At 36.5% G+C, this 26,940-nt stretch overlaps 1 long non-coding RNA gene across 1 annotated transcript; it reads left to right on the top strand.

Moving 5' to 3' along the window:
- Window positions 1–859: 859 nt before the first annotated feature.
- Window positions 860–9,335, top strand: LOC147995970 (uncharacterized). The gene is made up of 2 exons (XR_015670244.1): window positions 860–962; window positions 3,775–9,335. It is a non-coding gene; the product is annotated as an uncharacterized LOC147995970 (long non-coding RNA).
- Window positions 9,336–26,940: the final 17,605 nt, after the last annotated feature.

Raw genomic sequence — 26,940 nt, forward strand, 5'->3', positions numbered from 1 at the left:
TAAAGTTAGGGCTAGAGCACACAACTTGTCAGTTGAGATTAAGAAAGGACTGTGGCAGACTTTTTGCTCCTTGGAGTGGCTGACGTTGAATGTCAGTTGGCCTCCAGAGGGCACCTTTGACTTAACCATCATTTTTGAAGTTAAAGCTATTGTCTTTCAGGAAGGACTGGGATCTCATCCTGATCAACAACCGAACATTACTGTCTGGCAAGATTTGGTTCAGAATCCTCCACCTTGGGTTAAGCCCTGGGTGTAGAAACAGAAGCCAGGCTCCTGAGCCCTGGCTCTCCAGGGGTCGGAGCACAAACCAAAACCAGAAGCTCTGAAGCCTGAGAGTTCACCCAAAAATCAAACTTCAGTTCCTCCTAAAATCTATCCTGATATTGAGGAATCCTCCGAATGGCCAAGCCCTCCACCACCCCCTTACCCGCTGCCACAGATGCCTGGTCCTGGTGTCAGTAGTGGTGCCCGAGACTTCAGTGAGGGTCTCCCCACTTCGGGGGTTTTCAAGAGCTCTTTTAGGGACAGGAGGCTGGAAGACCTGCCTCCTTTTTGCGTCCTATTGGAGAAATGCTTATTTGTGGTTCTGGGTCCCTTAGGTAGGATATCTGGGTCCCTTTGGTTGAACATTATCTAGTTCTATTTCCTCTACATTATATAGCCTTTGGTGCACCAATCTGTCCATGTCTGTCAGTTTATGTCTGTGTTTTTTGTTTCATTGCTTGAATGTTCTGTGTAACATGTTTAAAAGAAAAAAAATGGTTAAAACTTTATCTGCCTGTCATTTGCCCTTTGATTTAATTTTAACTCGTTTCAAAAAAAATAAGTAAATAAAAAGCAGTCTCAATTGACCTTTGGAGCCCTGCATGCTAGGCATCTAGCATAGCTGTAGAAGCCCTGCCGGAGGCTGATTGCCTGCATGGGCCACTCGTAAAGGGGCCAGCAGCTTCTCAGCTTCTATGGTAAGGGAGCTGATTGCTGTTTCTCTTAGAAAAATCTCTGTGATTGTGTTTATTGGATTCAACAGGTGACAACGTGCTCCTCTCTTAAAATTACAGCTAGAAGAAGTAAGAATTGGGTTTGGTCTAAATATATAAGTTGTGTGTAGTCCATTCATTTTTGTTTCTGACTAGTTTTAAATGTATAGATATGCTCTGCATGTCTTAAGTTATTAGGTATGGTTAATCAATTTTAACATTTGTAACAGAAAGTTGGGTTAAAAACTGGTAATTTGTATGGAGTCATTCTAGACAACACAGGGCATGAGCCAACCTAGGGAAACAGGTCTCTAAAAATACCTCTAACTTGAGTAATATTTTGTGTAGTTCTTATCCTAGAAACCAGACTTATAAAAGATAGGATTTAGGGAAGTGTTTCTTTGAGGTATTGGAGGCTGCATAGTTGTGTGTTTGTTTGCAGGAATTGGCAGTCAAACTTTGTAGAACAAGGGATGAATTTGGTGTTTTGGAAAGACTGGATTTTGAAGACTGGATTGTTTGTTGGAGGTTGAGCTATGCTTTCCAAAGTTGTGGTTGTGCTCTGGTGTTGCAAGGGAAACTTGAAGATTGTGGTTAAACTGCCAGTGTTCCATGGGCTGCAGTTTGCAGTTTGATCACAGGCTCAGGATTCTAACTCACACATATTTGTGTGTGTTAAGAAAAAAATCAAGCAGGTGAAGATTGTTTCAGGGTTTGCAAAGGGTTGAGACTATGGAACTTGTATGAGCATTATAGCCTGTTTGCTTACTCCAACTGCCATTTCAAGAAATTCATATAGAATTATTATGGATTTGGAGGATTACTTTTATACTGTTTCTTTGCATCCTGGTGATTGTAAAAAGGTTTACATTTAGTGAGCTTGCTTGTTTATAATTTTGGAGAGACTATGAAGTGTTATCATGGGAAAGTTTTGCAGAGGAGTGGCTAAGATCCCCACAGTATGTAAAAAATTTGTCTCTGCTGAAATACAAAAATTTAGGACTTTGACTCTTTCAGTGTATATTATTAATTATGTGGATGGCATTTTATTAACTGATCTCTCTGAAGGAGTTTTACTACAAGCTTTTGCTCTTATAAACTTTTGAAGTGTTGTTGCTCCAGAAAAGGTTCTAAGGCAATATCCTTTACAATTTTTGGAACATCAGTTATATCCTAAACAAACTTTACTTTAAATTACTTTCAAAATAATTAGATGTTAATTGGCTAAGACCCCACCTTAAGCTTACCACAGGAGAATTTAAACCTCTGATATTCTTAAGGGGAATACAAATCCTAAGTCACCTCAACAATTAACTGATGAGGGACAGATAGCTTTGCAGAAAATAGAGGAAGCTACTAGTCAATAACAGATACATTATATAGACTATGATCACTTGTTGTTTGTACCCACAACAGTCGTTTGGCAAAAGGGACCATTAATGTGGATTCATCTTTCTTCACTTCCAAGTAAAGCATAAACACTCTATTGTGAAGCTGTTATTATGTTAATACAGCATTGTAAGACAGAGTCATGGAAGTAGTTTTGGGAAAGAACTTGATGAAATATTTATTTCTTATTCCAAACAGCAATTAAATTGGTTATTGTAGAATACTGATAATTTGCCTATTGCGTGTGCAAACTTTTCAGGCAAAATTGATAAATTTCCTCGATGCATGCTTTTGTTTTTCCTATAAATTTATGCATGTATCCCATAGAAAATGAAGTTACTGTATTTATAGATGGTTCATCTAATGAGAAGGCAGCATATTAATTGGATCACATGCTTATTCTCTTGAGTTCCCCCTGCTTCAGCAGATTATTAAATTACATGCTATAGCCATTGTTTATGAAATGTTGAAAAATAAAGCTTTCAATTTGTATACTGATAGCCAAAGTATAGCTTATGGTTTGCAATTGATTGAAATAGTTTCTCTTTAAGATACTGTTAGTCCTCAAATTTTGCAATTAATTTTATGCAAATGCAACTTAATTATAAGAGAACTTACTGTTTCTTACTTTAAAGGATATTTAAGAGCTCATACTAGATTGTCTGGACCCCTTAGTGAGGACAATGCCACAGTAGATTTATATACCAGGCAGATTATAGACTTATATAAGAAAAACTAGCCAAATAATCTCATTCATTACATAATCAAAATAGTAATAGTATTTTTAGAGAATGTACAAGTCAAATTGTAAGTACTTGTCCTCAGCTTCTTCAAATTCTTCCCATACCACATAATGGTGTTGATCCCTGAGGACTTGTACCTAATCAATCATGGCAAATGGATGTTACTCATATTTCTGATTTTAGAAAATTAAAATACATACATGTGACTCTTGACACCTTTTCAGGCTTTCTGATTGCAACTGCTTTAATAGGAAAAGCAATTAAAATGTAATAAGCCATTCCCTACGTTGTATTTCTAACTAGTTATTGAAGTCAAACATTTGATATTTTGTTGACAATTTAATGTTACCCATATTACTGGGATTCCTTATAAGCCTCAAGGACAAGGTATTGTGAAATACGTATTGTGAAACTTTAAAACAATATCTTCATAAAATAAAAAGGGGGAGTTATATTCTTATATAACACACAATTATTTAAATAATGTTCTTTTTATTTTAAATTTTAAAATTTGGACGGTAAGGAACTCTCTGAGTGTCTATGGTACCGTAGACATACTTAAGCTTAGGTGAAATGGAAGGTTCAACTTACTGGCCTATGGCATGATCCTAATCAGGTATTTAATATGGGAAAGAGGACATGTTTGTGGTTTTTTTTTTCTGCAGGATGCTGCAGGTATGTGCTAGCTGCCAGAGTGACTAGTGAGACACGCTGGTAATGGGACAAAGAATGATGCTGACCCATGAGCTTGCTGAGTACCCTGACAATGATGACAAGAAAGCTGTTTTGGACGTTTGTTTCTGATACACATTTGCTTGCCTATATCCCAGACTGGACAATCTGCCTTGATTGAAACTTTTAGACCTTGTTGGACAGAGAACATGAAGACTGTACAGAACTTCAGAATATTAATCAAATAAAAGAAGCTATAATGACCCTTCTCTTTCCTTTAATGTGACCAGTTATTCTGACTTAATGATGGACTGTTCTGGAAATCTATCCAATATTAGAAATAACAGTTTTCATTTGGAAGATGGGTTCTGGATATTTTCAGAGACATTGAAAAATTCACAATTGTCTTGTATGAAGTTCCATTTGCAATGGATAAAATTGAAACAGGATCTAGATTTTGAACAAATGTTAGTGCATGTATTAAAACTCCTAATCTTTTATTAATTGGTCATGTTAAAATTACTTTTGTTTCTTCTACAGTATTTAGTGTAAGTCATATTGATTGTATACTTTCTAATTTTGCTAATGTATTGAAATCTGACATGTCTGTTATGATGATCTATCAACCAGCTTTTGTTTTGTTGCTTGTGAGTATTACAGGACTCTGTTATTCTGATAAAGCCTTGCAAATATTGGAACTGAGTCAGGCTTTAAACAGAAGCAATAGGATGGTGGGCTTGATTATTGCTGATAAAATGGTATAGCTATTTAATTGATAGTACTATTGCTTTGACATAAGCAGTTATATTTTTTACTCATTTAGAAAAAATGTTACTAATGTTTTAAATATTCAGGAGGATTTAGATAGGGGTTTGGAACAATAGATTGATGATCTTTATGATACTATTAAAATTATTGGAGAGGACTTCAGAGTTTAAGAGTAGAAAGTCATCTTGAGTATCATGCTAAATATCAATGGATTTGAGTTACTTCTAAACTTTATAGTGATAGTCACTATAATTGGGAAAAGGTTCATAAACACTTGCAAGGTATTTGACATAATTCTAACATCTCTCTGGATGCTTTAACTTTGCATATTCAGAAAACAAATTTAAAGAATGCTGCCCTGCTGAGCTTTGCTGCTGATATTGCTGGTAAAGTTATTCATGGTCTGAGGTCAGTATTTCCATCTTGGTCAAGCTTCAGGAATGGCATATACAGCTTGATCATGCTAGCCCTTCTTGTCCTGGGAATACTTTTATTCATGCTTATTGTGATAAAGCTTGCCTTTAACAACAGCAACATGTTAGCCACCAAAATACATGGCTTGAAACTAAAACTGGACCTCCATACAGAGTTATTAATTTAACAGACTGGCAAACAAAGGATGGGTAAGATTCTGCACAGAGCCTTACCAACCTAAGACAGAATAGCATTGCTTTTTAAAATACTTATGCCATGATGGGAAAGGAAGGCATTCTTGTCAGAATGACCTAAGACAGGCTCAGTCTTGTTTATGATATAAAAGGTGGGAAGATGTAGAGAGCCTTTAGGGGCTACTTGCTTAACTTCTAGACACTGTTGACTGACTGAGCTGGCTTGGTCATTAAAATCACATGTTGTACCCCACACAATAATAGTGAGAGACTTCAAGACTCTATTTTCACAAATGGAGAGGTCATCGAGACATAAACCAAGCAGAAACAATGAAACGATCAGAGGTTATGAACCAAATATCTACAGAACCTTTTATTCAAACACAAAAAAATACATATTCTTCCCAGCACATTACAGAACCTTCTTCAAAATTGAAAATACAGTCGGTCACAAACCAAGTATCAACAGATATAAGAAGATTGAAATAACCCCTTGCATCTTATTATATTACCTGTATTGAAGTTGGACTTCAACAACAACAGAAGCAGCAGGCAGCCTACGGTCTTATGGAAACTCAGTGACCACTGGTCAAAGAAATAATAAAAAAAATAAAAACTTTCTAGAGGTCAATGAAAACGAAGGCACAATGTACTCATACAGGAAGGATACTTGTTCAACTGTGTTCATTGCTACTCTAATCATAATAGTAAGAAACTGGAAACAACCTGGATATCTGTCAACTGACAACTGCATGAAGATAATGTAGTACATGTACACACTGTACTTTTTCTCATTCTTTAAAAGATGAGATCATGAAATTGGATTATATATGGATGGAATGGAGGGAACTGAGATTGATAAAGACAACTACAATCAGTACCTTGCTCAGGCATCATCAGAGAAGCTTCAGCAGACGGGAAAAGATACAGAGGTCTACAGACAGACATTATTTAGAAAGTGAGAAACCTTGAAACACTCAACCTGAAACAGGATGTTTCCATCTAATCCCTCCTTATTGGGCTAAGGGAACCTTGGAAAAGAGTAGCCAGAAAGAATGTTAAGTAGCAAGATCTTCATAACACAGCAGTATCATCACACATATAAACTTTCCCTAATTTCTTTCTCAGCCTGTTTATCCTTTGAGTAGAGGAAGGTTACTGATTTGTTTGAGTTAATTTTATACCCAGGCACTTTGCTGAAGTTGTTTATCAGGGTTACTTTTCTTTTGTGGAACTTTTGGGATTACTTAAGTATACTATCATATCATCTACAAATAGTGATATTTTGACTTCTTCCTTTACAATTTGTATTCCTTTGAATTCCTTTTGTTGTCTGGTTGTTCCAACTAGGACTTTGAGTACTATATTGAATAAGTTGAGAGAGAGTGGACAACTTTGTCTAGTCCCTGATTTTAGTGGGATTGCTTCAAGTTTCTCTTTACTTAGTTTGATGTTGGCCACTGGTTTACTATATATTGCTTTTAGAATGTTTAATGTTTTTGATTTTGCTTATTTAGATATACTCTCTGTGCCCTCTCATTAATTTGGATAAGGGTTTATTCATCTTGTTGATTTTCTCAAAGACCCAGCTCCTGGTTTTGTTGATTCTCTGTATAGTTCTTTTTGTTTCACCTTGGTTGACTTCAGCCCTGAGTTTGATTATTTCCTGCTATCTACTCCTTTTGGATGTATTTACTTCTTTTTGTTCTAGAACTTTTCGATGTGCTGTCAAGCTACTAAAGTATTCTCTCTCCTGTTTCTTTGGCAGCACTCAGAGCTATGAGTTTTCCTTTAGCACTGCTTTCATTGTGTCCCATAAGTTTGGGTATGTTGTGGCTTCATTTTCATTCAAATCTAAAAAGTCCTTAATTTCTCTCTTTATTTCTTCAACTTATCATTGAGTAGAGTATTGTTTAACTTCCATGTATCTGTGGGCTTTCTGTTGTTTTTGAAGACCAGCCTTAGTCTGTGGTGATCTGATAGGATGCATGGAATTATTTCAAACTTCTTGTATCTGTTGAGGCCTGTTTTGTGACCAATTATATGGTCAATTTTCAAGAACGTACCATGAGAAGAAGGTATAGCCTTTTGTTTTAGGATGAAATATTCTACAAATATCTGGTAAATCTATTTGGTTCATAACTTCTGTCAGTTTCTCTGTATCTCTGTTTAGTTTCTGTTTATATGATCTGTATATTGATGACAGTGGGGTTTTGAAATCTCCCATTATTATTGTGTGAAGTGCAATGTTGGCTTTGAGCTTTAGTAAGGTTCCTTTTATCAATGTAGTTGCCCTTGCATTTGGGGCACAGACATTCAGGATTGAGAATTCATCTTGGTGGATTTTCCTTTGATGAATATGAAGTGTCTTTCCTTATCTTTTTTGATAACTTTTGGTTGAAAGTTGATTTTATTTGATATTAAATTGGCTAACCTTGTTTATTTGATATTAAATTGGAAACCTTGTTTCTTAGGACCATTTGCTTGGAAAATTGTTTTCCAGTCTTTTACTCTGAGGTAATATCTGGCTTTTTCACTGAGGTATCCTTTGTGAGGCTTGATTTGTAGAAAGATATTGTGTAAATTTGGTTTTACTATGGAATATTTTGGTTTCTCCATCTATGTTCATTGAGAGTTTTGCAGGCTATAGTAGCCTGAGCTGACATTTGTGAGCTCTGGGCTCAGGCAGAAACTGGAATGGTCCTGACCTCACTGCTCCTAGGTTCCTGTGCCCAAAGGGCACAGAGGACACTAGGCAGGTTCCTCTCTGGTCAGGAATGTGAGCAGAAGTAGTTGTGTCCTCTGAACTCTCAGGAATGTCTGCACTTCTGAGAATCCAGCTCTCTCCCCCATGAGATTTGGGTACAGTGGGACAAGTTTAGTTCAGTTCTGTGTGCAGGCAAAAACTGGAAGGTTTCTGTCTCTAACTGTGCCTATGTTCCTGTATTCAGAGAGCTCTAGGCATGTTCCTCTTGGGTCAGGAATGTGAGCAGAATTTGTGGTCTCCCCTGAGCTCTCAGTATTGCTCGCACTTCTGAGAGTTCAGCTCTGTCTTTCCTGGGATTTGGGTACAGAAAGCTGTGGGAGCAGTTCAGCTCCAGGTGCCTATGTTCATTGTCTTAACTTTCTAATCTGCAAATTAACCTTTTACTAAGTCCTTTAGAATCATTGCAAATTTAAAAGGAAAAAGTTATTCCTAACATGTTTTCACTGACTTTGTCTCATGCATTTGCAGTTTTTCATTAGTACAAGTAAAAATGGAAAATGGAAAGATTTTTCATAGTCCTCCTAAGTTCCAGAAGGAATAACACTAAGACGGGATAGGTACCTATATGAGAACAAAAAGCAAGCTCTTATCAATGGCCATTTGCCTCTAAACATTTTTCTTTCTTTATCTCAGTCATCATCTTCCTTTTAACTTTTCTCATTTTCACTGTTGCCTATAACTTCCTATCTTTATCTGGATCTTGCTTTTCTTGTTTGAGTAGCAGTCACTCTAAGAAGTGGAGGATGTTTTACTTAAAAATTCATGGAAGTTTTCAATTGTCCTAAATCCTCGGGAAATTTATGTATCTGGGAATGTCCTCCATATACTTGAGAAAGTAGTAGAGCTACTTTTAAAACTTGATGCACATGAATATAGATATTATTAGCAAGAATTGCATTCTTAAATGGTAGAAATGATATGTGTATGGTTAGCATTCATGTATTTACATTGCAGTCCATTAAAATTTTCTTTTGAGAGATATTGTTTAATTGATTTACATTTTCCATAAAAATTGTCTGGTTGTATTATAGAATTTATGACCACAACTTGGTTTAAATATTGGAAATGATCTTGATGAAATATTTATATAAAATGTTGTTATACCTCATGCAGTAAGTTATGAAGCATATAATAATGTACACTATTTTAGATGAAATATTTCCTGAGTATCTCTTATGCTTCTCTGAACAATAGCATTTCAGATCATATCATGAAAGTTTTAACAAATATATTTTGTCATTAATCAGGGGTAATTTAAAATGTCAGTTGATTTTCACACTAATTTAATGATGATATACCTATGTGATGTTATAATTATTCATATTATGTGTCTAATATAACAATCCAGTAATCTTTGTTTTGTAAAATTTTATTAGATTTACTCTTCCTTCTGAATTAAACCAAAAACAAATACCAGCTTTTTTTATACTTGTTTTCATCATATGCAGATATACCCCAGACCCATACATTTATTTGAATCCTATAATGCTTAATACATGATGAAGAACTTAGGAAGTGCTTAGTTGGTACATAAAAAAATACTGTTAATTTTCTTAAAAGATTCATGATGGAAAGAGTATCTTAAGTGAATATATCATACTTATTCTGAATTAGTTAATAAATATGCACAATTGAGTGGTTGTACCCATCTGTTACCCCAGAGTTTGAAAGGCTAAGGCAGAAACCTTGTGTGTTCAAGGTCAATATCATTAGGAGTACATGGATAGAGAACTAAAACAAAGCCAGTACAGAGAATAAGCAGCCTAGGCTACTAGATTATACATTGTAACATAAAAGCTAATGATCTCACAGATATAAACAAGAAACTACTATTATTTCTAAATTTTATCAGTCTGTAATAGATTGTTTTTCTGTCATCATTTTTATTACACTTTAAACACAGTACTCACATGACAGAAGGAATGTGCTATGAAGATTTCTACATTGGTATTAGATGTGCTGATTCAAAAGTGGTTTTAGTTTATATTACTGTACTGAATGTTTATATTATGTTATTAGGTTTCTTGATACTAAATATATAAATGGTAACAAGTCATGTCTTCTTTTTACTTTGATGAACAAAATATGACCTTATGGGAAGTTATTCTTTGAAACAGTCAAAGAGAAGGCTTGTAGTTTTCTTCTGTTTTGTGGGAAGTCAAAATTCAAAACACTGAAATAAAAATTACTTAGTGTTTTTGAAAGATTATTTTAAGTAAGGAGAGAGATCAGATTTGTAATGGATTTTAGGAAAGGACTATAAGACTTGGCAAAGGTCAAATAGTAGAGTGTTAAGATAAAATGAATTAAGATCAGTTTCTCTTAGATGATAATTTTATTTCAAGATGTGGAATTGTAAGCATAGGAATCAGGAGTTATGTCATGGTAATATTAACTTTAAATGACTACTAAGCACCCATGAGCAGTCAGAAAAATGACTCTAGAGCAGATTAGCTGTACAGATGCAGATATGGAGAACCTTGTTAATCGGGAACTATTCCTAACCATAGTATTGGATTTTAAACCTGGTTATAGAGTGTATAGTGGTTGCATGTCATGGAGTCCCAGGTTACTTTAAAATTTAGAAATAGAACTAAGGGAGAAAAGAAAGTAATAGACTATATAACAGTGACAAAAAGAATTCAGAAGAGAAAGCACTTCAAGATTCAATCAGTTGTTATTAATATTATTAAGAGGACAAGAATAAGAGCAAGAAATGGTCACTGGTATGGCAATATAGGAATTAATGTTTGTATCATCATGGACATTTACTTTGGAAAAGAAAACAGGATAATTGGGGGGTGTTTTAAAAAAGTAGAGTTGACATGTTGTTATGAATGCAACAAAATATGATAATTGCAGGGTGGTGTGGGGTCCATGAAAGTCTTTTCTAAAAAGAAATATTAGAGGACAGGAGAATTAACACCGTGGTATAGGATTTGCATGAGAAACATGAGGTTTTGTGCCCAGTATCACAGGACAAAAGAAAAGAAAGGAAAGGAAAAGAAAGAAAAGGAAAAGAAAGGGGAAAGAAAGATGAAATGGAAAGAGAAAATAAAAGATAAGAAAATGCAGAGAATTTGGGAAAGTGGGGAGATAAAGTGAAAATTAGCAAAATAGTCACACAGGAAAAGAGAAGCAGGATCAGAAGCAAATACTTTGAGAATATTGAGGTGTCTGCAGTCAAGGTCATAGATGTATTAGAATGATAGAAGTATCTCAAAAGTATAAGGAAAGGAAAGTGGAGATCTTTGAGAGACTGTGGAGAACAGAAGGGAGACTTGGAGTATTGCTGCTCTTTCTTTATTTAAAGTATAAAATATGATCTTTACGTGTGTGGGGAAGAAAGGGGACATGTGAAGTTTCAGAGAGTTCAGTTTGTAGCTAATGAAAGTAAGATATGGGAAAAAAAGGGATTTGCTAGGAAAAAAGTGAGAAAGGTGCCTCTTTGTGTTAAACATGTTTTATTTGTGCTAATTCATCAGTAATTAAGACTGGTAGGCCTGACTTAATTACTTTCCAGCATTGAATGGTTGCTTGAGTGGAAGAGGGTGATAGGTAATCTTAATTAGAGTTGGGGATCTACCAAGAAAATATGATAGAGTAAGAGTTATGTGAAAGAAGTAATTACAGTAGAGTGATAGATGTTGAACTTTATTTACATTTGGTTCATAGCTAGTGAAAGTGCAACAAGGAGAGTTTAATGCAGAGGAACTGTCACTGTGTTGGTTAAAAAGAATAAACTTTAGGCATAATATAGGCATAAACAGTTAACTCTAAAACACAGTAATATATCCTACCTTTAGGCAAGATTAAAGGTTGGGGGTTAATTAATTTTATCTGAGAGTAGGGGTGGGGGAATATATCTAATACACTTACTCCTTTTTAAAGAATATACCAAATTCTCTTCACAGAGGTTGTCCTTTTGCTTAAAAGGCTGTAAATGACCATAGAATTTGAAGAGCTGTATACATACTATTGGGAACTTAAGGTTATCATTTTTACCACTTTTTTTTGTAATAGAAACAGGTATTATTGCAGTTTGGGCACTAGAGATGCCCCTAAACCTTCCCAGGCTCCCAAGTGCTAATGGAAGTGACAAAATGGGCCCATTGAAAATGAGATTTAGGGGTTGGGGATTTGGCTCAGTGGTAGAGCGCTTACCTAGGAAGAGCAAGGTCCTGGGTTCGGTCCCTAGCCCCGGAAAAAAAAAGAAAAAAAAAAAAGAAAATGAGATTTAGGGGGAAAATGATGTTATTTGGAAGTCTGAATGAAATATGAATGCCTTCCCTAAAACAGCCTATCTGGAAGAAAACTAATTGCCATTGGGAAATGAATTTTGGGATGATACTAAATCACATGGTGGGACTGAGTGTGAATATAGAACAATGTGCCTGAACTAGAAATGTAGGCTGTACAACAGCACGAAAAGACTCATAGCTGGATGCCTCATTCATAGACATGCATTTGGGTCCAAAAATCTGAAATGTTCACCTGCACTGTGGATTTTAAATTATTACCCTCTCTTCCATTCTGGACTGAACCTTTTCCCTTCTCTGTGCAGCCATCTTGACAGACTAAGGGTTATATTAGCCTTGTAGGTTGGGAAGGAGTTTTCAGGGAGAATGTAAAACCTTTGAGTGGAGCTTAATGTACTGTGAATGTGTATGGAGAAACATTCTAGGAATCCCAGGTAGTTACTGGGTGAGTTCTTATGAGAAAAAAAATTGAACTTATAAATTTGTAAAGAAAAGTTGGGGATCAGGCTCTCCAGATCAGGCAGAGAAGAGGAAGCACTGTTGAAAAAGGGAGTCCTTCATTTTGTGCCAAGCTCAGAGGAGCTATCAGATATGGTAGAGCTTAGGAGCAGGAACCAGTGTATTATGTCACTGTTAATTTCATGCTTAAGAAATTTGTTTTATGTTGCTGTGATAAACACCATGACCAAAGGCAACTTGAGAAGGAAAGTTTTCATTGTTTTTGTTGTTTTTTTGTTGTCATCACCATTTTATAGAGTATAAGCAATTGAAAAGGAATGCCAAGGCAGGAGAGGGTAGGATAATAGGGGCAGGCTCTTAAGAAATCATAAAGTCATGTAAGCTTGTCTTCAACCTTACCATCAGCTACAGTTCTTACAAAACTCAGACTTATCTGAGTATGTACAGTATAGCCCATAGTAGATTGGACACCTATGTAAATGAAGAAAGTGTCTTATAGATAGGTCAAAGGCCCATCTGATGGAGAAACTTAATCATTTGGTGTTTCTTCTTTTCAAGTATGTTATATTGACAACTCTAAGCATGAAACACTACTCCTTGTTAACTTTGACACATAAATACATAATTTAAAACCATTACCTTTTCTTCTTTTTGTCCCTAAGATCTCATCTTTCTTTAAGGCTATCAAGTTCCCATGTCCAATTTGCAAATATAAAGTAAGATTCCTTAATTTCCCTTCAATGTACTTTTCTGTCTTCCTTTAGTGTTCTGCTATCATTATTTTAAACTTATTTTTAAAATTATACATTGTACAATAACCAGGTGTTCGATGTCATTGTTTTTATTATGACTCTTGTAACAAAGGGTAGAATTTTTTTATATTTTAGTGTTGTGTCAATTGATTTATGTGTGGTGTAGATCGATGCAGTTATCTGTACAGTATTCTATCACATGGAGATGGATACTAGTGAACTAAGAAAGTATGAAAGAGAATACGTTTTTATTAACTGAGCTAAAATCCATAGCACAGTGTTCCAGTTCTGTTTCAAAACTGGAGTCAAATAGGCACATTTTTTACAGTATCATTTATTGTATTAAATTTTCTGTTTTTTGTTTGTTTGCTCTGGTTAAATTTGATAAGCTTCTTGGTATAATGAAAGTATTAAGGATGAACTTAAGTCTAGTAATAGCAAATATCCAACACTACCACATATTCTACTGTGTGACAGATAGCATCTTGGGTATTTTATATGGAATTTGACTCCCATGGTCACCGAGGATTTTTAATCTAGGTGAAACATATCCCCTTAACAGGTAAGTAAATAGAAGCAACTGTAGCTTAAGTACCCAACATGAAGCCAGGGGTGAAATGAGTTTAGAACCTAGACATAAAAATTGTTCAGAGAAGGTTCTCCTAACAAATACAGATTTTTTTTAAAGGAATGACTTCTTTTTTTTAATTATGCATATGGATCTCTGTATGAGTATGTGCCTAATAATTTAAGTATCCATGGAGGACAGAAGAGTATATTAGATTTATTGGATTTAGAGATATAAAGAATTTTAACATCCAATGTGGATGTTGGGAACTGAACTCCTCTGCAAAAGCAGTAGTTGGTCTTAACCACTGAGTTATCTTGCTAGCCTCTAACTAATGGGACCTAACCATTATCTATGCTTGGATTCTGTTATAGTTGAAGAATATTTAATTTTGGCTTCTATGTATGTGTTTCACTTTCTTTGGCAGAATAAACAAGAATTGCTAGAACAGTTTCTAAAAATTTCCATTTATAATTCATCTTTATCTAATATCCCTTTTCCTTTCCACTCTTCTCTTCTCATTCCTTCTACTACTTCCTGCAATCATTTCTTTCTTTTACCATCACAGTATATTGTAGCTTTTCACCTCTTGCTCCTTGACAATATGGGACATTTGACTCTATAAACACTAGGTTCCAGGTTTAAATGTTCTTGGAGTTATAAGAGTATCTTTAGTCATAAGGGAAATGCAAATCAAAACAACCCTGAGATTTCACCTCACACCACTGAGAATGGCTAAGATCAAAAACTCAGGTGACAGCAGATGCTGGCTAGGATGCGGAGAAAGAGGAACACTCCTCCATTGTTGGTGGGATTGCAGACTGGTACAACCATTCTGGAAATCAGTCTGGAGGTTCCTCAGAAAATTGGACATTGAACTGCCTGAGGATCCAGCTATACCTCTCTTGGACATATACCCAAAAGATGCCCCAACATATAAAAAAGACACGTGCTCCACTATGTTCATCGCAGCCTTATTTATAATAGTCAGAAGCTGGAAAGAACCCAGATGCCCTTCAACAGAGGAATGGATACAGAAAATGTGGTACATCTACACAATGGAATATTACTCAGCTATCAAAAACAATGACTTTATGAAATTCGCAGGCAAATGGTTGGAACTGGAAAATATCATCCTGAGTGAGGTAACCCAATCACAGAAAAACACACATGGTATGCACTCATTGATAAGTGGCTATTAGCCCAAATGCTTGAATTACCCTAGATGCCTAGAACAAATGAAACTCAAGACGGATGATCAAAATGTGAATGCTTCACTCCTTCTTTAAAAGGGGAACAAGAAAACCCTTGGGAGGGAATAGAGAGGCAAAGATTAAAACAGACACAGAAGGAACACCCATTCAGAGCCTGCCCCACATGTGGCCCATACATATACAGCCATCCAATTAGACAAGATGGATGAAGCAAAGAAGTGCAGGCCGACAGGAGCCGGATATAGATCATTCCTGAGAGACACAGCCAGAATACAGCAAACACAGAGGCGAATGCCAGCAGCAAACCACTGAACTGAGAATAGGACCCCCATTGAAGGAATCAGAGAAAGAACTGGAAGAGCTTGAAGGGTCTCGAGACCCCATATGTACAACAATGCCAAGCAAGCAGAGCTTCCAGGGACTAAGCCACTACCTAAAGACTATACATGGACTGACCCTGGACTCTGACCTCATAGGTAGCAGTGAATATCCTAGTAAGAGCACCAGTGGAAGGGGAAGCCCTGGGTCCTGGTAAGACTGAACCCCCAGTGAACTAGATTGTTGGGGGGAGGGCGGCAAGGGGAGGAGGATGGGGAGGGGAACACCCATAAAGAAGGGGTGGGGGAGGGGGATGTTTGCCCGGAAACCGGGAAAGGGAATAACACTTGAAATGTATATAAGAAATACTCAAGTTAATAAAAAAAAAGAGTAGTTCATTTTTAAAAGAAAAACCCCAAATATCACTTTATGTGATCAAATTTTCATAAATATTAAATATATATCATAGGGTTGGGGATTTAGCTCAGTGGTAGAGCACTTGCCTACCAAGCGCAAGGCTGTGGGTTCAGTCCCCAGCTCCGAAAAAAAAAAGGAAAAAAAAGAGATCTAAATATATATCATAAATCAAGGTTTCTGTAAGGTATGATAAAATCTATGAAATATGTTTAAACCATAAACAATAATTACAAACTAGAACATAATGATACAAAAAATAGTGTTATTTTCATTTTCTCTATAGGATTTCATGTGTTCAGTTCCAGTGATACTGACCTTGGAAATGAAAGCACATATAACTAAAAATAAGTTGCAGTACTATTTCAATTGATCGCCTTCCTTGTATTCATTGAAGATTAATTATCTGTCATTTTCTTCGAGCAGCTTCTATTCTTCTGACATTCCCAACAGGAGTTTAACAATAAGTGCAGAAATTCTTCCATGATGACACTATAGACTCTACTTTAAACTCTAGGAATGTTTGGAATACTGGGACACTTTATGTTTTTCCCAAATAATGAGAATGAGGAGGAACAGCAACCTGATGGCACACATCTGTTGCTTATAAAAGAGTGGGCAGCCTGGAAATCAAAGTTCTTGAAGTTCTTTGTTAGGTAAGAAATTTCAGTGTAGAATGTGAGAGGAAGCCGAGGTTAGCCCCAGGAACTAGTTTGCTAGCAGTAGCTAGTCTGTAGCTAGTTTGCTGCAGTGGACCCATATCAGCTGTGCTCAATAATATGCTGGGTACTTGCTTATCCTTTGATCTTCATTTTCTTATGTCTTGGAGAAAAGAGACTTTTATTTGCATTCTCCGTTATTTTTGTTCTTATATTAGCTATGTTTCGGCATCAAGTACTGCCCGTTAATTGTCAAAACATATGGAATGAAAATGTGAAGTTAAAGCTGTAGAGGAAAGATAAAGAAAATTTATATGCAAAGCACAGTTATAATATTTTGAATCTCATTTGGTAATTTCCACATGTTCGGTGTTATAATATTGATTTTTAGATAGTTCTTTAAGATGTTTCTGACTTCATTCTCTTAGGGACAATAGTAAGGAAAGGCGTACTTGTCCTGTTTTACCTGTTAAAAGATGGAGGTAAATGGTCAGATGTCTTGGAGAAGAGCTAAACAAAATAAAGCCAAGATTATTGATACTTATAAAGTACAGTCAATGGTTTGTTCATGTTTGCCTATTTTCATCTTTTATATTTTGTAGTACTTAGGAAGTCCTGGTCCTATGCTGTCTAACTCTAAAGTTCTAAAGAGTCCTAAAGTCCTGTCCAAATGATTTCTACATTATAATCTTCATCCATTCCTTAACCAAGCCATCTTCAATATTACCACTCAAGATCCTACTTTGTGGCAAATTGTTTTATTTACTGCTAAAAGTGCAAATGAATTTTAACACCTCTTGAGTCACATTACTTTCACTATGGGCTCATATACATTTACCACACTCTCGTGGTTATATCTGCTTGCTTTTGATACCTGCTTTGAGTGGGAATTTTGCATCTTGCCTGTTTTCTCATTCTTGGCCTCTCAAAGATTGTTTTTTGGGTTCAGGACAGAATGATAAAGGGCAGAATAGGTATCTGTATGGAGGTGAAGCTGTTTGAAAGTATTACTTGACAAGGTTAGTTTCTTTAGGATGTTAAGTTTCTAGCAGTATACCTACTGTTTTTACTGACTGTGTTACTTTTAGGACCTGAATTTCAGCAATAATAAAATTATTAAAAATTGAATGTTATTTTTAATGCAATTTAATTTATATATTCATGTGAGTATTTAACTGTCAAATTTATCTTTTGCTTATTCCAAATGCTATAGTATAAAATAATTTCAGATACATTTCTGTTATATAATCCATGCAAAGGTAGAAATTGTAAATTTGATTTTGGATACTAAGGATTTCCAAAATGTGTAGTCAGTTAAACAGTTTTTTTGTAATAAACACTAAAGATGCAGAACTAAACTTTTCAGATAAACAACTGGTACTTTATTGTGTCCTAGTATATTTATATCTGTGAATAGCCGGATATTTTATATCAGTTCCAGAAAAGAGTTATGGAATTACAGGTAAAAAAAATCCAAGTAGAAATGCTTAAGTTTTGATCAGGCCCTGCTGTTTTTGATGAATAAATACATTTTCAAATGAATGGTTTTGGTAAAAACCCTTTGATAAAGAAATAAATGGTAAAACTACTGCTTTTGTATAAGGACAAATACATCGATAAATATAAATTATAGTTAGGAATTATGCTGGTTTAGAAAATTAGTGTTTGTAGATTCTCCTTGCTCCTCATCAAGGAAATTTTCCTTTGCAACATATAGCAACAGACTACAGAAAAACATAACAAACTGAAATGCAAATTGTGGAGGTCAGTCAAAATGGATAAAAAGGGAATAAAAAGAGTGGAAAAACCAGAGGAACAAGAAGTTTGCCATAAGATTGTATCTTTGAGTAATATCAGAAGGTATACCAATAAAGTCTCAACAACATGACCATCCAAGTATGAGCTGGATGAAGAAGACGCTAATGAACATGCCAATCTGGAGTGGGAGACGATCACACAGACTGAACCATACACAAAGAACTGTAATTGGGAATAGAAGAAATCGGATATAGCAAGAAGGACCACATGGATTGGTTGTTTAATGTTAAAGAGATAGCCATAAAAACAGAGAAGTACTATTATATGAACTCAGTGGGATATATATGAATATATGAATACACACACACACACACACACACACACACACACATATATATATATATTTCTTAGGGATAAAACCATAATTAGTTATCTAATATCAAATTGTGATATCTAAACACACACACACACACACATATACACACACACATACACACACACATATATATAATGCTAAATGACCTCAGTGAGTTGTAGGTATGTATGTATTTGTGTGTGTGTGTGTGTGTATGTGTGTGTGTGTCATAGTAACAATTAAATAACAGAGTGTCACTGATCCCTATCCACAGCTCCCTGCTCCCAAACCCAGTGGGAGAGAGAGCTTACTGCCCAGACAGGTGGAAACTCCTGAGACTGCAGAGCAGGAGAGACCGCCAATACTGCACACCCTTGCCCACATCCCTTGCCCAAGAGGAAACTGTATAGAGCCTCTGGGAACAGGAAGATAGGGGGACTTAAGTGGGAGGTCCCCTTGACACTGCAGTCCAGACACTGCCCGGATCTGAAGGGACCTGGTCAACAGCTCGCTGCACGCAAATCCTGTGGGAGGGAGAGCTAAATCATCAGAGGGGCAGACACACCTGGGAAGCCAGAAGAGACCACACTCTGCCAACATTTCTGACTCCAGAGGAAAACACCTAATGTCATCTGGGACCCCTGTGCACAGGGGCCTGGGGATTGCCGCCCCACGGAGAGCTCAAACTCAGACCCCCAGAAGCAACCTCAGCCACGAGACCAGAGGTAAGACCAACTTTTCTGCTCCAAGTGACCTGCCTGGTGGACTCAGGACACAGTCTTCCTACACAAGTCTCAGGACACAATATCTTTCTATAAATCCAGCCTTACCAAAGATAGTAAATGGTAAGCCCAATATAAGGAAGCAAGCTATACCCTAGAAAAAGCAAGAAACTAATCTTCTTGGCAACAAAACAAACAGAAGAAAAGCACACAAAATAATCTCACATCCAAATACGAATATAACAGGAAGCAACAATCACTATTCCTTAATATCTCTCAACATCAATGGTCTCAATAAAAAGACATAGATTAACAAACTGGATACACAATGAGGACCCATGCATTCTGTTACCTACAGGAAACACATCTCAGAGACAAAGACAGACACTACATCAGAGTGAAAAGCTGGAAAACAACTTTCCAAGCAAATGGTCTCAAGAAGCAAGCTTGAGTAGTCATTCTAATATCAAATAAAATCGTTTTTCAACCAAAAGTCATCAGAAAAGATACAGAAGGACACTTCATATTCATCAAAGGAAAAATCCAACAAGATGAACTCTCAATACTAAATATCTATGCTCCAAAAACAAGGGTGGCTACATACATAAAAGAAACTTTACTAAAGCTCAAAGCACACATTGGACCTCACACAATAATAGTAGGAGATTTCAACACCCTACTCTCATCAATGGACAGATCATGGAAACAGAAATTAAACAGAGACATAGACAGAGTAAGAGAGTCATGAACCAAATGGACTTAATAGATATTTATAGAACATTCTATCCTAAAACAAAAGGATATACGTTCTTCTTACCACCTTAGGTACTTTCTCCAAAATTGAACATATAATCAGTCATAAAACAGGCCTCAACAGATACAGAAAGATAGAAATAATCCCATGCATCCTCTCAGACCACCACGGGCTAAAGCTGGTCTTCGATAACAATAAGGTAAGAATGCCCACATATACATGGAGGTTGAACAGTACTCTACTCAATGATAACCTGGTCAAGCAAGAAATAAAGAAACAAATTAAAGACTTAGAATTTAATGAAAATGAAGGTACAACATATCCAAATTTATGGGACACAATGAAAGCTGTGCTAATAGTAAAACTCCTAGCTCTGAGTGCCTGCAGAAAGAAACAGGAAAGAGCATATTTCAGCAGCTTGATAGCACACCTAAAAGCTCTAGAACAAAAAGAAGCAAATACATCCAGGAGGAGTAGAAGGCAGGAAATAATAAAACTCAGAGCTGAACTCAAGCAAGTAGAAACAAAAAGGACTATACAAAGAAACAACAGAACCAAAAGCTGGTTCTTTGAGAAAATCAACAAAATAGATAAACCCTTAGCCAGACTAAGGAGAGGACCCAGAGAGTGTGTCCAATTTACAAAATCAGAAATGAAAAGGGAGACATAACTACAGAATCAGAGGAAATTCCAAAAATGATCAGATCCTACTACAAAAGCATATATTCAACAAAACTTGAAATTCTGCAGGAAATGGACAATTTCCTATACAGATACCAGGTACCAAAGTTAAATCAGGAACAGATAAACCATTTAAACAACCCCATAACTCCTAAAGAAATAGAAGCAGTCATTAAAGGTCTCCCAACCAAAAAGAGCCCAGGTCCAGATGGGGTCAGTGCAGTATTCTATCAGACCTTCATAGAAGACTTCATACCACAACGACAACCAACAGATTGGGAAAAGATCTTTACCAATCCTACAACAGATAGAGGCCTTATATCCAAAATATACAGAGAACTCAAGAAGTTAGACCGCAGGGAGACAAATAACCCTATTAAAAAATGGGGTTCAGAGCTAAACAAAGAATTCACAGCTGAGGAATGCGGAATGGCTGAGAAACACCTAAAGAAATGTTCAACATCTTTAGTCATAAGGGATATGCAAATCAAAACAACCCTGAGATTTCACCTCACACCAGTGAGAATGGCTAAGATCAAAAACTCAGGTGACAGCAAATGCTGGAGAGGATGTGGAGAAAGAGGAACACTCCTCCGTTGTTGGTGGGATTGTAGACTGGTACAACCATTGTGGAAATCAGTCTGGAGATTCCTCAGAAAATTGGACATTGAACTACCTGAGGACCCAGCTATACCTCTCGTGGGCATATACCCAAAAGATATCCCAACGTATAACAAATACACATGCTCCACTATGTTCATAGTAGCCTTATTTATAATAGCCAGAAACTGGAAATAACCCAGATGCCCTTCGACAGAGGAATGGATACAGAAAATTTAGTACATCTACCCAATGGAATATTACTCACCTATCAAAAGCAATGACTTTATGAAATTCATAGGCAAATGGATGGAATCGGAAAATATCATCCTGAATGAGGTAACCCAATCACAGAAAAACACACATGGTATGCACTCATTGATTAATGGATATTAGCCCATATGCTTGAATTATCCTAGATCCACAGAGCACACGGAACTCAAGAAGAATGACCAAAATGTGAATTCTTCACACTTCCTTTAAAAAGGGAACAAGAATACCCTTGGGAGGAAATAGAGAGGCAAAGTTTAGAACAGAGGCAGAAGGAACACCCATTCAGAGCCTGCCCCACATGTGGTCCATACATATACAGCCACCCAATTAGACAAGATGGATGTAGCAAAGAAGTGCAGGCCGACAGGAAACAGATGTAGATCTCTCCTGAGAGACACACCCAGAATACAGAAAATACATAGGCAATGTCATCATTAAACCACTAAACTGAGAACGGGACCCCTGTTGAAGGAATCAGAGAAAGGACTGGAAGAGCTTGAAGGGGCTTGAGAACCCATATCAACAACAATGCCAACCAACCGAGCTTCCAGGGACTAAGTCACTATCCAAAGACTATACCTGGTCTCCAACCTCATAGGTAACAATGAATACTCTAGTAAGAGCACCAGTGGAAGGGGAAGTCCTTGGTTCTGCCAAGACTGAACCCCCAGTGAATGTGATTGTTGGGGGGGAGGGTGGTAATGGGGGGGAGATGGGGAGGAGAACATCCATAGAGAAGAGTGGGGGAGTTAAGGGGATGTTGGGGATGTTGGCCTGGAAACTAGGATAGGGAATAACAATCGAAATGTAAATAAGAAATACCTAAGTTAATAAAGATTAAAAAAAAATAAGAGAGTGTATGAGAGATCTAAAAATCCTTACATGATGATGTGGAGAGATCATATTGTATAGGATGGTAATACCTGAAGTTTTGAGATTTATTTCTGTACAAATTTTCTTTCTAAAAGCTTTGTTTGAAAGAAAATAAACACAAGTCATAAAATGAAGTGTCTGAAGCACTTCCTCATTGCTGTTTATGTGTTGTCTCATTCACCTGCTGTGTACCACCCACTGGTCAATCAATTACATGCAATCAGCAAAACGTAGCAGCAATAAACACAGGTAAGATGGCAAAGGGTTTAAACTGCTAAGCTGTGAGGTGCCTATGAAAGGTACAGCCCTGAGAATTACACAGACTGTATTTCTATTTAGAGCTGCCAAAATGTGTTCACCACAGAACATTTCATAAACAGCAAGATTCACATAAAGATAGATTATAATTTTTTAAATTTTCTTTTGGAAATATAAGTAAATATTATTAAATTCTGAAATGTGAATGAGTTTGTGACCTCATAATTTTCTGAGCATGTCCAAGTAAGTGTTAATAACATGGTGCTCCCTGTCATAGATGGGTGACTATGCTTCATTCATTTCTAATTCTGGTGTAAAATTCATTTTTAAAATAATTTTTATGTTTCTTCTTAATATTAGTGAACATTGAACCTGGATTAGTAATCCCTATGCAGGATGTGCTTTTTCACTGAATCTGATAATTAATTTGATTCTTAATGAAAAGACAGGTTAAATTTCCACTTCCTCACCCCCCTCTCTCTCTGTTTATATATATATATATATATATTAAATTATATGTGTGTATATATACATGTATATGTACATATTACATGCATACATATTTCCATACGTATGTATACATATATAATGATATCATGTACTTCCAGGTTATTTGATGAGACTTATACCTATATATTGAAATATTTTTATATTCATGTATGTGTATATGTGTAAATCTTCTTATTTGTGTGTGTGTGTTGAACTTCTACAACATATATTACAAAAGTAATCAAATTGACATCTTGCTGTTATATAGCAGCTATTAAACTAAATATTAGCAGGCTACATGGAAAATAAAAAGATCTAATAATTTGCCATCAGATTGGAAAGGAAATTCATAAACAATAGGCCAGTTTAGTATAATATATATATTTACTCACTTATTTATGAGAAAAATGATAAGTTATTGTAAAAGAAGGATAAAAGGTTATTTCTGGATTTGACAGTGATAAAAGTTTCATAAATAATAAAGCTAGAGTTTAAGGGTTTCTAATGAACTCAGAATATTTCTGAATCACTATTGAATATTTAATTTATTTACTCTTGCAATGATTCCCACAACTTTTGTATTCTTTTAATAGTATTTCTAGAAACACATCTGCTAAATACAAGTTGCCTTTACCATGTATGTCAGATTTCACATAGAATTCTACTCCTCTGGTTCTGAATTTTGAACTCTTCAATCATGTTTATAGAAAAAGTAAAGATTTTTCAAATAATGTAGTATGCACGTGCACAAAATTTAACTAAAGCAAAATTTAACAGCACAATATTAATACACATTTATTAAGTTTTATTTTTATGTTTGAAAACAAAATCTGCATTACTGAGTTATAAATCATACAGTGAAGTAGGCACACTCAAACTTTTGTAACTCATCAATTTGGTTAGTATATGAGGATATCCTTGACTAAGATATTGGGCAATTCTTTTTTTTTTTTTTTTATTAACTTGAGTATTTCTTATATACATTTTAAGTGTTATTCCCTTTCCCGGTTTCCGGGCAAACATCCCCCTCCCCCCTCCCCTTCCTTATGGGTGTTCCCCTCCCAACCCTCCCCCCATTGCCGCCCTCCCCCCATAGTCTAGTTCACTGGGGGTTCAGACTTAGCAGGACCCAGGGCTTCCCCTTCCACTGGTGCTCTTACTAGGATATCCATTGCTACCTATGGGGTCAGAGTCCAGGGTCAGTCCATGTATAGTATTTAGGTAGTGGCTTAGTCCCTGGAAGCTCTGGTTGCTTGACATTGTTGTACTTTTGGGGTCTCGAGCCTCTTCAAGCTCTTCCAGTTCTTTCTCTGATTCCTTCAACGGGGGACTTATTATCAGTTCAGTGGTTTGCTGCTGGCATTCGCCTCTGTATTTGCTGTATTCTGGCTGTGTCTCTCAGGAGCGATCTACATCCAGCTCCTGTTGGTCTGCACTTCTTTGCTTCATCCATCTTGTCTAATTGGGTGGCTGTATATGTATGGGCCACATGTGGGGCAGGTTCTGAATGGGTGTTCCTTCAGTCTCTGTTTTAATCTTTGCCTCTCCCTTCCCTGCCAAGGGTATTCTTTTTCCTCATTTAAAGAAGGAGTGAAGCATTCACATTTTGATCATCCGTCTTGAGTTTCGTTTGTTCTAGGGATTTAGGGTAATTCAAGCATTTGGGCTAAAAGCCACTTATCAATGAGTGCATACCATGTATGTCTTTCTGTGATTGGGTTAGCTCACTCAGGATGATATTTTCCAGTTCCAACCATTTGCCTACGAATTTCATAAAGTCATTGTTTTTGATAGCTGAGTAATATTCCATTGTGTAGATGTACCACATTTTCTGTATCCCTTCCTCTGTTGAAGGGCATCTGGGTTCTTTCCATTTTCTGGCTATTATAAATAAGGCTGCGATGAACATAGTGGAGCACGTGTCTCTTTTATATGTTGAGGCATCTTTTGGGTATATGCCCAAGAGAGGTATAGCTGGATCCTCAGGCAGTTCAATGTCCAATTTTCTGAGGAACCTCCAGACTGATTTCCAGAATGGTTTTACCAGTCTGCAATCCCACCAACAATGGAGGAGTGTTCCTCTTTCTCCACATCCTCGCCAGCATCTGCTGTCACCTGCGTTTTTGATCTTAGCCATTCTCACTGGTGTGAGGTGACATCTCAGGGTTGTTTTGATTTGCATTTCCCTTATGACTAAAGATGTTGAACATTTCTTTAGGTGTTTCTCAGCCATTCAGCATTCCTCAGCTGTGAATTCTTTGTTTAGCTCTGAACCCCATTTTTTAATAGGGTTATTTGTTTCCCTGCGGTATAACTTCTTGAGCTCTTTGTATATTTTGGACATAAGGCCTCCATCTGTTGTAGGATTGGTAAAGATCTTTTCCCAATCTGTTGGTTGCCGTTTTGTCCTAACCACCGTGTCCTTTGCCTTACAGAAGGTTTGCAGTTTTATGAGATCCCATTTGTCGATTCTTGATCTTAGAGCATAAGCCATTGGTGTTTTGTTCAGGAAATTTTTCCAGTGCCCATGTGTTCCAGATGCTTCCCTAGTTTTTCTTCTATTAGTTTGAGTGTGTCTGGTTTGATGTGGAGGTCCTTGATCCACTTGGACTTAAGCTTTGTACAGGGTGATAAGCATGGATCGATCTGCATTCTTCTACATGTTGTCCTCCAGTTGAACCAGCACCATTTGCTGAAAATGCTATCTTTTTTCCATTGGATGGTTTTGGCTCCTTTGTCAAAAATCAAGTGACCATAGGTGTGTGGGTTCATTTCTGGGTCTTCAATTCTATTCCATTGGTCTATCTGTCTGTCTCTGTACCAATACCATGCAGTTTTTATCACTATTGCTCTGTAATACTGCTTGAGTTCAGGGATAGTGATTCCCCCTGAAGTCCTTTTATTGTTGAGGATAGCTTTAGCTATCCTGGGTTTTTTGTTATTCCAGATGAATTTGCAAATTGTTCTGTCTAACTCTTTGAAGAATTGGATTGGTATTTTGATGGGGATTGCATTGAATCTGTAGATTGCTTTTGGTAAAATGGCCATTTTTACTATATTAATCCTGCCAATCCTTGAGCATGGGAGATCTTTCCATCTTCTGAGGTCTTCTTCAATTTCTTTCCTCCGTGTCTTGAAGTTCTTATTGTACAGATCTTTTACTTACTTGGTTAAAGTCACACCGAGGTACTTTATATTATTTGGCTCTATCATAAAGGGTGTCGTTTCCCTAATTTCTTTCTCGGCTTGTTTCTCTTTTGTATAGAGGAAGGCAACTGATTTATTTGAGTTAATTTTATACCCAGCCACTTTGCTGAAGTTGTTTATCAGCTTTATTAGTTCTCTGGTGGAACTTTTGGGATCACTTAAATATACTATCATGACATCTGCAAATAGTGATATTTTGACTTCTTCTTTTCCGATCTGTATCCCCTTGATCTCCTTTTGTTGTCTGATTGCTCTGGCTAGAACTTCAAGAACTATATTGAATAAGTAGGGAGAGAGTGGGCAGCCTTGTCTAGTCCCTGATTTTAGTGGGATTGCTTCAAGTTTCTCTCCATTTACTTTAATGTTAGCAACTGGTTTGCTGTATATGGCTTTTTTACTATGT

Source organism: Rattus norvegicus, chromosome 2 (assembly GCF_021556685.1).
Source record: "Rattus norvegicus strain SHRSP/BbbUtx chromosome 2, alternate assembly SHRSP_T2T, whole genome shotgun sequence".
In the NCBI taxonomy this organism is placed as follows: Eukaryota; Metazoa; Chordata; class Mammalia; order Rodentia; family Muridae; genus Rattus; species Rattus norvegicus.